The 17,509-nt window shown below is 40.4% G+C and overlaps 2 long non-coding RNA genes across 2 annotated transcripts in view; one reads left to right on the top strand and one right to left on the bottom strand.

Annotated features, from left to right (window-relative positions):
- The window catches only part of LOC134539376 (uncharacterized), a 1,030,613-nt gene that overhangs the window by 937,272 nt on the left and 75,832 nt on the right, over nucleotides 1-17,509 (bottom strand). The window lies entirely within an intron of this gene.
- Nucleotides 11,521-13,805, top strand: LOC134539460 (uncharacterized). The gene is made up of 3 exons (XR_010076316.1): nucleotides 11,521-11,646; nucleotides 11,766-11,857; nucleotides 13,011-13,805. It is a non-coding gene; the product is annotated as an uncharacterized LOC134539460 (long non-coding RNA).

The raw sequence follows: 17,509 nt of genomic DNA, 5'->3' as shown, positions 1-17,509 counted from the left end.
AGTGATCCAACCGCCATCGGCACAGTTATCCCACAGACACTGGCTCAGTATTCCATCACGATCCCACAACCATCGACACAGTATTACATTAATATCCCACAGCCCTCTGCAGCGTAGTCCAGAAATATCTCACAGCCATCGGCAGCTATCTTCGATCCGCCATCTTGTTATAATCTGGTGGAGGTAGCCATCTCATTTTCGTCTGCTAGAAGGTGCTGTCACCATATTTGTTTAAATTTTGCCCGATATTATTTATTACAGTGGCGTCCGCGCTCATGTCAGCCAACTTGGCTGCCACCTTAAAATTCTGTAAATATTAAGCTATAAATTCGGGAAAATTTACAGAAACCATTAAAAAAAATCACTTGTTGAAATAATGACTGATTCGATCGATACACAGTCTTTTTTCAATTCTTGCTTGATTAAATAAAAAGAAAATTAATTTAAATTACCAAAAATATAACCTGTCGGGAAACTATACAAAAACATTTTCTACAGAAATTATACAAGCACAAAAAAAAACAAGAACAAAACAAGCATTTCTCGATGTCTACAGTCTTCTTAGAAGCCGAAGCGAGTCCTTTGCATGCCAATGCATGTGTTTTCAATGTATGCCCACATGACAGTCGATTAACCAGCCATGTACTGTGTGTGCCTAGATATATCCAGTCAGGTCCAGCAGGTGCCCAACTATTTTTCCTTACTCCAGGCTGGCACCTACACCACTTCTCCCAAATATGCGCCCTTGAGGGGAGATTGGGAGTCGGCTTGCAGAGCAGTTTGGCAACTTCCAGAGCAAGTATAATTGAGACCAAACAGTCATGGGATTCCAGGAGGTGGCCAGGCACGTCCATTTGGTAGCCAGGCGCATCCAGTTAATGGTGATCAGGCATGTCTATTCAGTGGCCAGGCACGTAGTTGGTGACCAGCCACGTCTTGATGTAAGCTATGCGTGTCAGTCGTTTTGTTAGGCAGGCTCATCCGGTCAGTTGGTCAGAAAACACGGCCCGTCTGTGGCAAGACGTGCCAAATCGGCGGCCAGACACGTCTGTGCAGTAGTAAAAAATTGGTTGTCTGTAAAGTATGTTTACGGACGATAGTTTAAAGTGACAACGTCATAACAAAACATTGATTAAATAATTGCATACTTTTATGAATAAAATCTAATCATTTTTATTGAATTAAAACTATTTTGTATGGATACAAAGAAGGAGTGAAATGAAATCTACAATTTAATTGATAAATTTACTTTTATTTGCACTCATTAATTGAAATATGTTTATTACTTTTACGAACTGATTATTTTAACTATAACGTTTGTACATGTTTGCTTTTTAACTTCTTCCAATCTGTGTTATTCTGTTAAGGATAGGACGATGATAGGAAAAGTAGGAAACGAATGGGAGTGTTCCAAGTTTAATGTGCCTCGAAAAAGTCAAATCGATGGTTGTTCCAATCGAGTGGAAGAGAGATAGATGCGGCGCAAGCGTACAATGAGCGTAACGGGACACATCATAATGGGACAATGTGCGTAACGGGACACTCTTTCGTGCGCGCAGCTGGCGTTCATCGATTTATTAGACGTTGTCATGTCAAAAACCCATGTCCAGTAGGTGACCAGAATACCTCCAGTTGGTAGCCAGATGCATCCATTACGAATAAAACATCCAGTCAGTAGCCAAGAGGAATTTTTTGACGATACTCAGCGAACAGTTTAAACAATTCAAGTACAAAATCATGTGCATAGGCCAAGGGTCTCCGAGCCAAGAGATAATTTTCTTCGATACTCGGCCATCATTTTAAACAGGTCATGTTCCAATGTCAGGCGTTTAGACCAGGTAATTCCTAACCAAGAGGTAAATAATGGCCGGACTACAGGCTTATCGATGCACATTAAAAAAACACATTTAAATCTGAAGAAAAATAGGCGAAAGGAACAACAATCTACGAAGAGGAAACACAATGGGAAGCACAATCAACGAAAAGGAAGCTCAATCAAAAAAGGAAGCAAATGGTTTGTATTGTGGTATACTTTGCGAGTTTATTAATAGATTATGCTAACGATTAATTATTCTTTGTTTTATTTGTCATTGGAATAAATACTCATTCTATTGTTGAATATAAAATTGTCAGTTAGCTTGAAGTGTTCGGTGCGCTGTGTTTGTACTTCGCGCCGTGCGGCGGGCTTGGGCGCTCCTTCCCTTCCTCGTTTCCCCCTCCCTGCGTCTAGTGCTGTGCTCGACTTCCCCTCCTGAGGTGTCCGCGCATGCGCGTGGCGCCTTCTGTTTTACTTAAAACTGCGTGTATTGCCTTGCAGGCTCTTCTTGTTGGTTAGCATGTCATTAAGATAGGTTGTTATAGCCAGTCGGTGCTGGTACATACTGAATTCAGAATGTAGGTCAGTTAGTTAAAAGTAGTGAGTGTGACAGGGAGACTTCATGTAAGTGCTTGTAAGGTGGTGACCCTTACATTCATGTAACTTGTAACAGCTAAACTCTTAAAGTATTCTAAATTGTTTATTCGGCCGTCACCTTTGAAATTACTTTTGGCATTATTACCCTTTTTGTTTTGTTTTTGTTAATAGCTTGCATTGCTACTCGTGTTTTGCCAGACGTTTCTCCCCGTCATGTCGTTACTCGTGTTTAGGGCTTGTGTTTCGCTTTTGCGTAATGTATGTAATCTAGTAGTGTTAAATTTTTTTTCTCTTGATATCTTATGCATTTGAATTAAATTGCAATTTACCTAGTGTAGGTTAGGCTGCGGCCGCCCGCATTAACATTTACGGGTCTTGTAATGTCTAATGAGGCATTTGTCTGTATTAACGTAATTCTCGGTCGCTGCGATGATTGAGGGTTGTCAGTCTTTTGCTTTTGTTGACGTTAATTTAACGAGAAATTGTCCTTTACTATCCAATACTATTTGTCTAAAGTAAATACTAAAGTATTTGTAATATTGAAAATACGTTCACGTATTTCGCCGTGACAATTGTACTAGTGCTCTTGTTCTAAGGGATAATTACTTAATTTTATATAATTGTCTTTGTATCCCTTTGCTAATTAATCAGTATTAATTTCCATGTAAAAGGTTGGTGTAATTGTATGAGGATTTACATGAGGCTTTTGCCCACGATTAAAACGAAATGTGTTAATTTAAATACTTGCTGATTTAACCTTTGCATCTATCCTTGGCTATTATTAATTGGATTACCCTTTTGAACACAGTTTACTCAGCTCATATTATTTTATAAACTTTTAAGGATTGTGTTACACGCGGTTGAATGTTCTCGTGAAAGTACTTCACCTGCTGACATTTTCCTATGAAGCTCATGGAAGCCTGCAACTGCGCAACTCTGCTTTTGCGCTGAGTGTAATAGAGTGTTTGTTTTATTCTTTTGTATTGCACGCACCATGGGGTCACCGGTCACGTGATGGGTGTATCGTCTGCGCCGTGACGAGCTGGTTCAAATCCTCTCCGAGGAGGGTGTTCCCTTCGAGGAGGGCGCTACCGTTGCTGTTCTGAGGAGCCTACTCGTCCAGCATGTTCGTAACTCCTGGGAATCGGCGGATGAGGTACCGTCTCGGCAGTTCCCACCCCCTTCTGGCCCCGCCTTAAACTCAAAATTTAATTCAAAAATATTTTTTCCCAACTTCAAACTCCTCCCTCGGCTTGATAGCTGTGAACCACGAGCTGTTTTGGATTTTTTAAGTGCGGCTTCGCGTCTTGAAGGGCTGAAATTAGTCAGTGAGGCAGAGTTGTTAAAGGCCCTACTAAGTCTCTGTGGAGCCGCATTTTTGCAATTACTTACTGACACAATTACTCAGAATCTTTCTTTTTCTCAGTTCAAGAGCTCAGTTTTGCAATTTGCCTGTCCTCCACGAGTGCTTGAGAGCTGTAAACGTGACTTAGTATTTAGGTTTCAATTGCCTAACGAGCCCACTCTTCAGTTCATTAATTCCGTGGCCAACTATGCGGCCGTTCTTAATTTAAACCTCTCGGAAACTGAGTTAGTACAAACTATATTAGGGAATGTCTCTCCGCTTGTGCTTCAACATAGCGCCATGCTTAGTCCTCCAACAACCTTGAATGCCTTACACAAGTGGAGCTCTGAAGTGGAGAATCGCTTGCTCGCAGTTAGAAAATATAAGGAGGAATTCCCCATTTCATCTACATCGCGTTTTTCTAAGCCCAAAAACTTTGAATTTCAGCCTGCTGTGAATGTTTATTCTCAGTCCGCTCGTGCTACTCGCGCGCCGCAGCTCGTCGATTGTGCGGTCAGTGTAACCGAGCCCCTTGTCGGCGCCGGCCGCGCCACCGACAGGCCCCCCCTCCCACTAATGCGCCCGGCCTTAAGGCCAGCCGGTCCAGGTGTGCCAACTGCGGTGTCTGAGTGCACGCAGCCCGCCGTGAGCCGCGATTTACGCAAATGCTTTAGGTGCAACCGCGCAGGGCACTATAGGGATCAGTGTCCGGGAAACGGGCCCCGATCGGGCGTATGAGCGATCGCCACGATCGTCGTCAGAGAAAAGTCGCCTTTCATAAATTTTACAACTTTGTTCATGTTAATTTATTTAATGACATTTTTCCGGCTTTAGTGGATTCCGGAGCCACTCGTTCTTGTTGAGTGCTGATTTTTTTGATTTCTTACGTAATAAACATCCTGAATTGCAGAGCCATGTGACTACGTGCCCTGACGTAATTATTTGTGTAGCTAACGGAGAAGTAGTACGTGCTAACATGACAGTTGAGCTTCACATTAAAATTGCCGGCTTTTACTGGAACTGGCATTTTCACGTTATTCCTGGTTTGTGTCATCCACTTATCCTTGGTCTGGATTTTCTGGGGAAAACACGTTGCTTGATTGACGTGGCTAATCAGCATCTTGTTTTTGGTTTTCGCCCTTCATTAAAAATTAAATTAATCCTACAGGATGCCGCCCCTGAAGTCATGTCTTGTCCCGACATGAATGACGTAGCTTTCAGAAACTCTCTGATTTCGGACGTCTTCAGTCGTTATCCTGACGTAATAAACAGTCGTATAGGTAGGTGTGATGTATTGCCCTACAAGTTTTATTTAAAGGATCGAATGCCTGTTAAGGCCAAAGGCCACAGAGTATCACCCCCTAAACTGCAAAAAAGGAAGGTTATTGTTGATCGCCTTTTGGAAGCTGGGGTCATTGTCCCTTCCATTTCTGATTTAAGCTTGCCCACCTTTCTAGTTCCTAAAAAGGAGACTGGAGAATTTCGTTTGGTTCACAACTTCAAATCTTTAAATGATAAGGTCATTCAGGACTCTTACGAATTACCGACGGTAGAGAGCGCTCTAAAACACCTAGGAGAGGCAGCCATTTTTTCTGTCATCGATTGAAACGCCAGTTTCCATCAAATTCTCTTGCATCCTGATTGTCGTAAATACACCGCATTTTCTACCTCTTGGGGACAATTTCAGTTCAATAGGGTGCCCATGGGAGTTTCATTTGGTAGTCAGGCCATGAGCCGCGTGCTGGACCATATTCTTTCTGATTTAAAGTATACATTTTTTTTAACTACATTGATGATATTATTGTTTATAGCGCTAGCTTAGAAGAGCACAAACAACATCTAACACAGGTGTTTGATCGTCTTCGAGCGGCTAGTTTAACCGTTAATCCTGACAAACTTCGTTTGGCCCAGGACCATGTTAAGTTCCTTGGTTACATCATTTCTAAGGGAAAGCTCATTATGGATCCTGACAAGGTTTTACCCATAGTTAATTTTCCGCCCCCTAAAAACGTCAAGGGAATTCAGAGATTCCTAGGAATGACAGGTTACTATGCACGCTTTATACCGGACTATGCTGCGGTCTGTGGTCCGTTGAATAAGCTGCGTAAGAAAAACATAACCTTTGAATGGGGTGACGCACAAAAGAAAGCCTTTGATAATCTTAAGGCCCTTGTCTCTTCTCCCCCCGTTTTGATCCTTCCGGATTTCCAGCGTAGGTTCGCACTTCAGGTCGATGCGTCTAGCATTGCTTTAGGAGCCGTCCTGGGTCATCTTGAAAATGAAAGATTACGTCCCATAGCTTATGCTAGCAGATCGTTTACAGACGGAGAAAGGCATCTCGGCGTGTATGAGAAGGAAGCGCTTGCATGCTTGTTTGGCGTTGAGAAGTTCGCCTCGTACCTGGACTGTCAGGAATTTGACCTGTACACAGACAATCAGGCACTTAGCTGGTTATTTAACCACCCTAACCAGCTAGGAAAACTAGGGCGCTGGGTGTTACGGCTGTCCCGTTTTAACTTTAAGCTACACCATCTTAAGGGTAGTGACATGTGGTCGCGGACACGTTGTCACGGATGTTTACCCCTGAGGAATTTGACACCAGTGCTTTGCCAGTATCCTGTTCTGAGCCGATTAGTGCCGCGGTGTGCAGGGTTTTCCCGGAGTCTTTCCTTAGTATCCGTGATTGTCAGGAGGATGACCCGCAGTTCGTTCACATACGCAGGGATTTGCATCATGGCACTGTTACGCCCTACGTAGAGGAACAAGGTGTAATTTATTACACAGGGAAGTCTGGCAAGCAGAGGAAGGCTGTGGTCCCTGCCTCCCTTCGTCCGATGGTTCTTAAGTATTTTCACGACTCCTTGTTGGGTGCTTACTTGGGTATAGAAAAAACGTTCCGCCGCATCAGCGCGCATCTGGCATGGCCCGAACTACGAGCAGACGTACGTCACCACGTGAGGTCGTGTGTTGACTGTCAGGTTTCTAAACCCCCGCAATGTGCCAAGGTTGGCCTGTATTGCGCGGATCCCCCGGTTGCTCCGTGGCACGTTCTGCATATGGGTATTTTTGGCCCCCTTACACGCTCCAAAAAGGGAAATATCTGCATTCTAGTTATTCTGGACATCTTTTCCAAATTTGTATTGCTACTCCCCTAAAAAAATATGAAGGCGACTAATATTGTTAAAGCCTTAAGAGAGCAAGTGTGGAAATTTTTTGGTGCTCCAGCTATGATAACCTGTGATAATGCCCATTACTTCCGTTCTGTATTATTTAAGGATATGTGTTTTGAATGGGCGATTAAACCCATCTACAGTAGTCCCTATTGCCCCCAGGGCAATCAGTCTGAACGTGTAAATAAGGTGCTTAAAGCCACTCTTACTGCTTATTACAGGGATGATCAGTCATTGTGTGACAGTGACCTAGAATTCATCAACGTGGCGTTTAATTCTGCTGTCCATTTGGCGACAGGGTTTCCCCCTTCCATCCCCTTCCTGAGCCGTGAGTTGACCCATCCCTTGCTTAACTCCTGGGGACTGCCGCCTCTGGAACTCGCCTCTGACAGTGATTCCCTGGAGGCCATGCTTGACGATGTGAGTTGTAATCTTAAGAGGGCCCGCGAGGCTGTAGCCACTTCTTATAACGCTACGCGGAGACCACATGGTTTTGCTGTTAATGACTTGGTTCTCTTAAAGAAATTTAAATTGCCAAAACTGGCTGATAATGTTAATTCAAAATTAATTTCTGCTTTTGTTGGGCCGTTCGTCATTGATAAATTTTTAGGAGACAACACGGTCCTATTGCGTAACCCTTCTGGTACTAGAAAATATAAACAGGCCCATGTGGGTCAATTAAAGAAATTTCAGTGTTTTTAAGTGTTTTTGTTTTCTCTCTTTCTTGGACAATAGTTGTTTGTTGTTGTTTGGGTGTTTGTGTTTCCCTCCCCTTTTTCCCCCCCTTCTCACCCTCCGGAGCTCCCGCCACGCCCAGAAGAGGACTTCGCGCCGCAGTGCACCCGACGCTCCTCGCCCTGCCCGAAATAGCGTGACCGCAGCCGCCCGCCGGGTTCGTCGTGTCTGCGAGGTCACTCGCTTACTGGGACGTTGGTCGCCGTCACGTCACCGATGAGGAGCGGTGGCATGCGGTCGCCGCCGTCTCCTGCCCGTGAGGGGCCGTGACGCGTGCGGAGACTGACTCTTCTGCTGCGGCCGCTTCGGACGGCCCTGCCTGCCAGGCGCCGAGCGTGGGCAGGCGGTGGGGACGCCCGCCGTTCTCGCCCTGGTGTCGCGCTGGCTGAAGCCATGCTGTTCCTGCTACACTGGGATGAAGGGGATGCTGCTCGAAATTGAACTTATTAGGGACGTCCCGTACTCTAAACTTTCTCTTCAGCGCTGAAGAGTCTTATGTCCAGTGGAAAAGCTGAAGAATCCATACTATGTGTCTTTACTGTGGAAAATTATGCCAGTCATGAACTCGCTTCAAGAAATCGTCATTTAGAAACACTCTTTGTCATTGTATACACATAGTCTTAAGTGTGTTAACTTGATAGTTGCGCTTCTGTACTTCAAGAGTGTTGTGACCGGACCTGCAGTGCCAGCTCGTGTCCTTGAGACTTGGTTGGCGAGGCTCGCGGTTGCGCTCCGTCAAGGGTGGGGGAGTTGAAGTGTTCGGTGCGCTGTGTTTGTACTTCGCGCCGTGCGGCGGGCTTGGGCGCTCCTTCCCTTCCTCGTTTCCCCCTCCCTGCGTCTAGTGCTGTGCTTGACTTCCCCTCTTGAGGTGTCCGCGCATGCACGTGCCGCCCTCTGTTTTTACTTAAAACTGCGTGTATTGCCTTGAAGGCTCTTCTTGTTCGTTAGCTCTCATGTAGATAGGTTGTTATAGCCAGTCGGTGCTGGTACATACTGAATTCAGAATGTTAAAAGTAGTGAGTGTGACAGCGGGGAGACTTCATGTAAGTGCTTGTAAGGTGGTGACCCTTACATTCATGTAACTTGTAACAGCTAAACTCTTAAAGTATTATAAATTGTTTATTCGGCCGTCACCTTTGAAATTACTTTTGGCATTATTACCCTTTTTGTTTTGTTTTTGTTAATAGCTTGCATTGCTACTCGTGTTTTGCCAGACGTTTCTCCCCGTCATGTCGTTACTCGTGTTTAGGGCTTGTGTTTCGCTTTTGCGTAATGTATGTAATCACGTAGTGTTAAATTTTTTTTCTCTTGATATTTTATGCATTTGAATTAAATTGCAATTTACCTAGTGTAGGTTAGGCTGCGGCCGCCCGCATTAACATTTACGGGTCTTGTAATGTCTAATGAGGCATTTGTCTGTATTAACGTAATTCTCGGTCGCTGCGATGATTGAGGGTTGTCATCTTTTGCTTTTGTTGGCGTTAATTTAACGAGAAATTGTCCTTTACTATCCAATACTATTTGTCTAAAGTAAATACTAAAGTATTTGTAATATTTAAAATACGTTCACGTATTTCGCCGTGACAATTGTACTAGTGCTCTTGTTCTAGGGGATAATTACTTAATTTTATATAATTGTCTTTGTATCCCTTTGCTAATTAATCAGTATTGATTTCCATGTAAAAGGTTGGTGTAATTGTATGAGGATTTACATGAGGCTTTTGCCCACGATTAAAACGAAATGTGTTAATTTAAATACTTGCTGATTTAACCTTTGCATCTATCCTTGGCTATTATTAATTGGATTACCCTTTTGAACGCTGTTTACTCAGCTCATATTATTTTATAAACTTTTAAGGATTGTGTTACACGCGGTTGAATGTTCTCGTGAAAGTACTTCACCTGCTGACACTTTCCTATGAAGCTCATGGAAGCCTGCAAGCTTCTAGATAATTAAAATTAAAAAAATAATATACCACTAAAACAAAGATAAATATGTTAATCGCTCCTTGCTTTCCAACTATACTTTGTAGGACGTAGTTTCATTTTGTGGAACTGCAATTCCTAATAATTAGAAACTATATGTCTATGCATGTCAAATAATAAAACTTATGTTTATGCTTGTATAATTTATGTAATATTTCAATTTCTATATACATAGTTCTAGTTTTTATCACAGGGAATTTTACTGAAACAATACATATGTACGCGTAAAATTATGAAATGCTTTAACTCTGTTTAAAAAAAAAAAATACTGACATTGTTCTTGTTTTTTTTATTTTATTTTCAAGATAAATAACTTCATCATAAGCCACCGTGTACTCGTCCTGCCATAAAAACGATCGAAAATACTACAAAACATTAAACTCATAATAACTACAGAGTTATTAATGTCATAGAAATGTTTCTGAAACGAGCAAAGCCAATGAAATTACCTTTGTAAATGTACTTTATTTTTTTAATATTCATGTACACATATTCATAAATAGCTAAAACAAATAAGAAGAAAAACGTTTATAATCTGTTGTTATTTTTACTCTTCTTGCAAGATAAGTGTTGTGTAGTGTAAAACACTTACTAATAGTGTTAATTGATGTGAGGAAATTGTTATTAAAAACTTCTTATGTAAAAATCATTTAACTTTGTAATTATTTTAGTTTCAAAAACCTTTTGATAAAAGATTTTATATTATTTTAATTAAATCAAACTAGCATCCCATCTTTGTAAACATGAGTGGCTTTTAAAGGATTAATAATATAAATATTTCAGAGATTAATACCTATATGTATATTTTATTTGTGTACAAGTGTTAAGGATTAACACCATCTGCTGTATTTTATTTTCGATAGTGTAAGCATCTGCATAACTCGCGTCACTTACTTCTAAAGGTTTATTGACACATAAATTAACAAATTATATTAGTTTCAGCTACAGACAGCTGGTTATGTAACATTAAGTATATATAAGCCTTTTATACTTTCATCGCTAGAAAATACCTGTTGTATTCATCTTCTTTCAGTTATTAAACAAGGCAGTCAAACATTGGCTGTAATCCTTTTATATCCATATTGTTTTGTTAGAATCATTACGCTGACCTGATATTTTTCGTTAAATTGTTTATAAACTCCAGTACTCTAGCATCAGCACAGCGCTTGTTCATCAACACTTTAAATTATTGGTCGCTATAATTACCGCTGGTAAACGTATTTTTTATTAATGCTAAAGTTATTAATTTCTCTAACACAACAAAGTAACTCACCATTAAATAATAAAACGTATTAAAACACACGTTTTTTCAAGTTCAATCAACTGTAAAGACCACAGATGCGTATTAATATTAACTTCGTAAGTATTTTTAACTTTGCGATATGAAAAAATTAAATATAATTTGTTTCAATGAAATCTGGCTTACTGGTCATCGTTTGTGATTTTTGACGTGACAACGTCTAAGGGCGGGTACAGACTAGAACATTTCAACGGACAGAACATTGTTCGCGAACATGTTTGCAACCAATGTGGACGGGAAAACGAACATTTCCCCGTAACAAAAAATGTTCGGTTGTTTGTTCGGTTGCGATCCGATATTTGTCGGTTTTTGCCCGTCACATCAAAGGCTGTTCGCCGTGGCTCGGATAACAGTCTGGACGTCGCTGCGAACACTTCCTGCGAACATTCAGTTGTCGACGTGGAGCGGTGTTGTCTTCACGGAGTCAGTAGCGGTGCGTGACTCTTTTGTTATATGAGAATGGAGTGGTCCAAGGAAGATCAAATAAAACTGATAGATTTGTATAAACAACAAACAGTGATATGGGACCCAAACAATGTTAATCATTTCAACAAAATTAGAAAAAAAGACGCGTGGGAAGAAATCGGGGCCGAAATGGACAGAGATGTGGACGAATGTAAGAAGAAAATGGAGAGTTTGCTATCAGCATTAAGAAGGGAGAGGAAGAAAATGAAAGACACTGCTGGAACTGGAAAAGGTGGGTTCATTTCAGTTTTATTTTGTAAAGTGGATTCTTTTAAAACATGAGTACATTTTGATTACGTAAACAAAATTTTAAGTCGCACAAATTGTTCTACAAACAGTAATTTGTTACAGGAACTGACGAAATGTACAGAAGTTCCTGGTTCGCTTTCGAAAGTCTACGTTTCTTGCTGGACAAAAATAAACCAAGAAAGACAATTTCGACGGTAAGTACAAGTTGCTTGGTACCAAACGTTCATACTAAGCATATTCATCTTGCCACGTTACTTTCCCTTCTCGTGTAAAATACTCCGCCAACTCTTCCCTTATGTCAAGTACCGCATTCTTTGATCTGCGGGGAACCCTTGTAACTGGCAACAACGAACCCATATCTGTACCATCATCCCTCCAACGCCCGTGTATTACGTCTCCCGCTTCTTCATTATCAAATGTTCCCGGGGGTGTGTAAACTGTAGCAGATTCTGGTCTTTTTCTCAAGAAATTGTGAAGCAAGGCAACAGTCATTACAACTCGCTCAGCATTTTGTGGTTCTAAGAGAAGAGGTTTCCTCAGCACGCGAAAAACTGAAGATGCAATGCCGAACACGTTTTCCACAACCCTGCGAGTACTGCACAACCTGTAGTTAAAAATCCGTTCCTTTGTCCCTTTACGATGATAACCAGCATATACCTTCATAAGGTTGCCCGACAAAGGAAATGCTTCATCCCCAATAAAAAAATATGGGATATCTGTGTTTCTGTTCCTCAATGGGGCGGCGGGAGGAAGATGCAATGAGTTCGATGCAATCCTTTTGCCCAGCTCAGAATTTGCAAATACGCCACCATCCGATATTCGGCCTTGGCATCCCACATCTACAAATAAGAAATTGTAATTGGCATCTACCAAAGCAAAAAGTACTATACTGAAAAATCCTTTGTAGTTTATGTACTCGCTTCCACTATTCATAGGTGACTGTAATACAACGTGTTTACCGTCGAGCGCGCCTACACAATGTGGGAAATGCCACTTGCTTTCAAATTCTCTTGCTACTGCCGCCCATTCTTCTTCAGTAGTAGGAATCTGTAACAGATATATTCAGAACCACATGTAACGACCGGTTGTTATAATTCTCCTTTGACATTTATCCCATTTATTTCATTTACATGTTTATGTTTCTGCCTAACTCAGTGGCAACTAGTCCAATGAAGGGGACGCAGAAACATTATTATACACACGTATTTGACTTGAAATTTTGCAAAATGCAAGAATTACTGTTGTTTGGTGTAATAACAATTTAAACGATGTAGCTATAAAACCAGTGAAACATTATTTGGCTCAAACGATAATTTATTTATAATTACTTATTATGACATTTTTCAGATGCGAGTAGAAAGCGAAGAGAGAGACGTAGAATGTGGTGCAGTTGGAGAATCAGCACAGGAAACTGTACCGAAAAAGAAGAAGCAGCGAGTCGAAGATGCACGTCTGGACAAAGCCTTTCATATATTGTCGTCCACCGCGAGTCAGCTTAACGATGAGTGCCAACATTTTGGAAATTTGGTCGCATCTAAGTTGAGACAGTACAACGTTGATACTAGATGTACAATTGAAAATGACATTATGGGTATTTTCCTTCGCGCTAACAGGGGTTTCTACAATAACACTCAGAATTTTATACAACCACACTATCCATGTCATTTTCCATCGGACAACTCTGTCATGCAGTCAAACACTGTATTGTCCAACCCTACAACCCCGTGTCCTTCAGCAGGATCACCTACCTTGACGTCTGATGATGATGATTTCATTATTCACGATCTCTTATAAAATATTTTTGTTTTAATTACAGTGCTCCTAATGATTTGTAACACAGTGTAAACAACTTTGTCATTTCTTATAAATAAATGTAGAAAATTACGTTAATAAATCTTTCAATTACACAGTACCGCAGAATAAGTCAATACTTACCTTAATGTAATCCTCAAGTCCTTCGATGAGAGCAGAACACACTTCAGGAATAACTGTGCTGATAGTCTGTTTTGAAATTTTAAATACATACTGAAGGCTGGTATACGAATCACCAGTTGCTAAAAAACGTAATGTCAATGCCAGTCTTTCTGTAATTGGAATTGCTTTTCTGAACGACGTATCTCTCTTACCAATTTTCGCTCCTATCAAATTAATCAACCACTCAAAATCTGATGGGTGCATTCTTGTAAAGTTCTTGTAAAGACCACTGACTGACTGAAAACTTAAGTCTGCCAACAAGTTCGAGCCACTATATGTTGTCCTACTTTCATACAGTTTTGTAATCCACCAACGGCGAGATTTCCTTCGCTTTTTAACCGCATAGTGAATGTAAATATATACAGCTGCTGCTACTTGCGCCTGTGTACTCATCGTGCCACTGCTAAGTACGGAATGGGTCACAGGGAACACACCTCGAACAATGTTCGCAAACAATGTTCTTTCGAAATCTGAACACTGTTCGTAAAATGTGTCGAACACTGTTCGCTGTTCTGTTCGCTAAAATGTTCTAGTCTGTACCCGCCTTAATAAATCGATGAACGCCGGCTGCAAGCACGAAAAAGTGTCCCGTTACGCACATTGTTCCGTTACGCTGTGTCCCTCTACGCTCATTGTACGCTTGTACAACGACAATTTCGGCAATAAAGGTTAATTATTCTTGCATTTTAAAAATATGATTACTAGTATAATTTCAAGTATTTATTCTTTCTTATTAAAATAAAAATGATTCAATTTTATTCATAAAGTATGAAATCATTTCATCAATGTTTTGTTATGGCGTTGTCACGTTAAACTATCGTCCGTAAACCGACTTTACAGACAACCAAATTTTTTTTTAATTTCTCCCATTACCTTTCCCCAAAATTGTCTGATGCAAAAATAAAAATCCTTACACATAGCCGACAAACAACAATAACAAGTAACAATGTTATGTTAATTGTTACATTTAATGCTAATATTAGTTTTATACAAATGGTAGTTTATTATAAATAATAGTTTTGGGAATTATTGATAGATTGTTTTTTCCTTTCAAGTTTTAAGAATTTTTAATGCTTTTTTTATTTACAAGATCAATAGTTTTTATAAATAATGCTAGAATAAATGATGCTTTGGTGAAATAGTCATACTAAATTAAAATTCATTGGTAAGAGTTTTGTTCCGAAAGCGCACACACACTGCTTGTAAGAGACAGTGCTTGTGGCTAAGGGGGGGGGGGGGGGCGCAGAGCAGAGCAGCCCCCCCCCCCCCCCCCAATCCGCGACTGGGTCGCTCGCGGGCCGCTTGGCCTCTGATTGGAGGGCTTGCGAGAGGCGAGGGGAAACCAGTACACTTGGCAACGCTGTCACTGACAGGTCTGCGCCCAGCAGAGGTATGGTCTGAAGAAGGGGGAGGCTTTTAAACACGCGTTTGTACCAAGAGACAGGAGCGATACACCCTCCTCGTCTGAAAGTCAGCTCGCAACTGACCGCTTCCTACGGCCAACACAGTCTATATACAGACCAGCTGAGTGGTGGGGGATGTAGAGTTAGACATTCTCTACCATGATACATCAAATAAATTAAGATTTTTGTAAGTTACATTTTTCGGTGGGTGAACCATTCCCTTAAATGAATCTAATTTCTTTGTCGACAGGAACAAAATTATGATAGCTTACTTAACACTCCAAGGAACTACAAATAATTGCATAAAAATAATGTCCAGCAAAGACGGGTTTCTAACAACATTGATAAAGTTTTTCTTGTTTCAAAATATAACCTAATTCAATTTGTTACTATTCCAAAACTACCCTTATCCACCCTTTAGTTCGAAAAAATGTCTTTATCCAAAATAAAAACAGGAATATTTTAAAATAACAAGTAGGCTAACACTAATTAAAATAAAGTAAAGTAAATATATTTGACCCAGAGAAGATGTTCAGCTTTAAAGTAAAGGTAAAACCTTGATAGTTTTTTCTGTCCTTTTTTTTTCTTTTCCCACAAATCACTTGACAAGAATAAGACAAATTTTTGAATTGCACTCCTCGTTTGTTCTTAGATTTTATGCAGAACTTGCAACTTCTGTGTATACCAGCGCAAAAAAAATGTGTTCTACTGTACCAATGGGTAAACTATTTCTGTGTTTTCGACCGCAAGTCTAAACATTATATGATATACAAGTATCATGGAGGTGAAGGACACAAGGCTGCTTATTTGTATATGACTATATCCCCACAAACAAGTCAAGTAACGTAACTGAACTATTTCATTTCTCAGATGAACAAAACCAAGAAGAAGAAAGAATGTGTATGGAGCTAGTGTCATGCAGGCATCAACTTAAAAAAAGTATGTCATTGATTTTCTGAACGGTTGGGGAGGGGGTAAGGGCACTCTTTCTTGTCCTGTGTTAGATTTTTGTGTTATTAAACAAAAAATTAAGAAAATGGTCCGATTTTATAGTCCTCAACCATATGTTGAGGTGATTGGTAATAGTGTGCATAATATTAGAGGAAATATGTTTGACAGCAACAATGAAGTTTTTGACTTTGGCAAGTGGTGGTCGACGTATTTAAAAAAAAAACAGTTCTATCCGACAAAACTGCCAAAAGTAACATTCCTCAAAGTGATAAACGGGGTTTTACAGGAATTTAAGTATATTTCAGAGATTCTAGGTATTGTCATTGCATCACTAGTCATAAACTAGTTAGTTGTAAGGCGTCTAAGGCGCCCATTGAAAAACGAACAATTTTATAAACACAAAATATTTATTAAAATATTAATTAATTTTAATATTTCACATGAAAATCATTTCTCATATATAATCAGAACAAAAAATTCGACAAAAAAAATTTTAAGTGAAGAGCCTCTTGAAAAACTTCATTGCGTGTGAATCATCTCATATAATATGTGTAATAAGAAAAAAATGCAATAAACTGTGTATAGTAAAACAATAACACTGAGACTGTGTATAGGCAGGTGGGGAACACAATGACAACAAAAATTATGTTGGAAATAAATGCTATATTTGAATTACTGTTATTTCAAAATAATAAAACTCAGTAATGCCAAATACAAATATCTTATTTCTCTCAGGAAATAAAATTTTAAGACATATAAAAAAAGGGCAAAAATCTAAAAAAATCTCCTAATATGTTCGGCACAGTAAGTTATCAAACGTTTATGTTACACTTTAAATCTCAAAGTTTTCAATTAAATAAGGATCTCAGGGTATCTTTAACAGTTTCAGACTAGTTCAAAATCGATATTACACAATACAGTAAGTACACTCTGGACTACTGGCCTTGTATGTCCATGTTTGTCTGCATATGTATATTTGTTATCATTAATACTAAAGCCACGGGACATAATACAATGTTTAAACTTAATAACTTGCAGTGTTGGCCGAGTAATGAACTACAAATCACACTGTTACTGTAGTGCAATAGGGCCTAAAATGCGTTGGTGTCACTGGGATTATGTGACACCAAACATTTTAAACATGACCTACCTGGTGCAGCCTCTGGACCAGTTACAGATCAGTTCTCTGCAGCCGTTTGCGGTAGAATTTGGCTACGATTTTTACCACAAAATGTTGGCGGGAGTGTCGCGGTTCGACCCAACACAGCTATCGCGCCCGCACGCGCGAGTTACAGTTTAAACTATCCCTGCCGCCAGGACCTCCTGCCAGGCAGCTATGTTCCAACCTTTGGTCGGCATCCTTCACGAGTCCTCCCATGTGTGCGTCCTTTAAAGGGCCCCCGCCCACCCGGGCACACACACGGCGCGCAGAGCTTCAGGAAAAACAACGCGATTTCAAAACTACTCGAGATATCCGAGTGGAGTCTGCTTACGAAAAGCATTTAACAGTTCGCTGAG

This window comes from Bacillus rossius, chromosome 15 (genome assembly GCF_032445375.1).
Source record: "Bacillus rossius redtenbacheri isolate Brsri chromosome 15, Brsri_v3, whole genome shotgun sequence".
NCBI classification, from domain to species: Eukaryota; Metazoa; Arthropoda; class Insecta; order Phasmatodea; family Bacillidae; genus Bacillus; species Bacillus rossius.
This window is presented reverse-complemented; position numbering and strand designations above follow the sequence as displayed.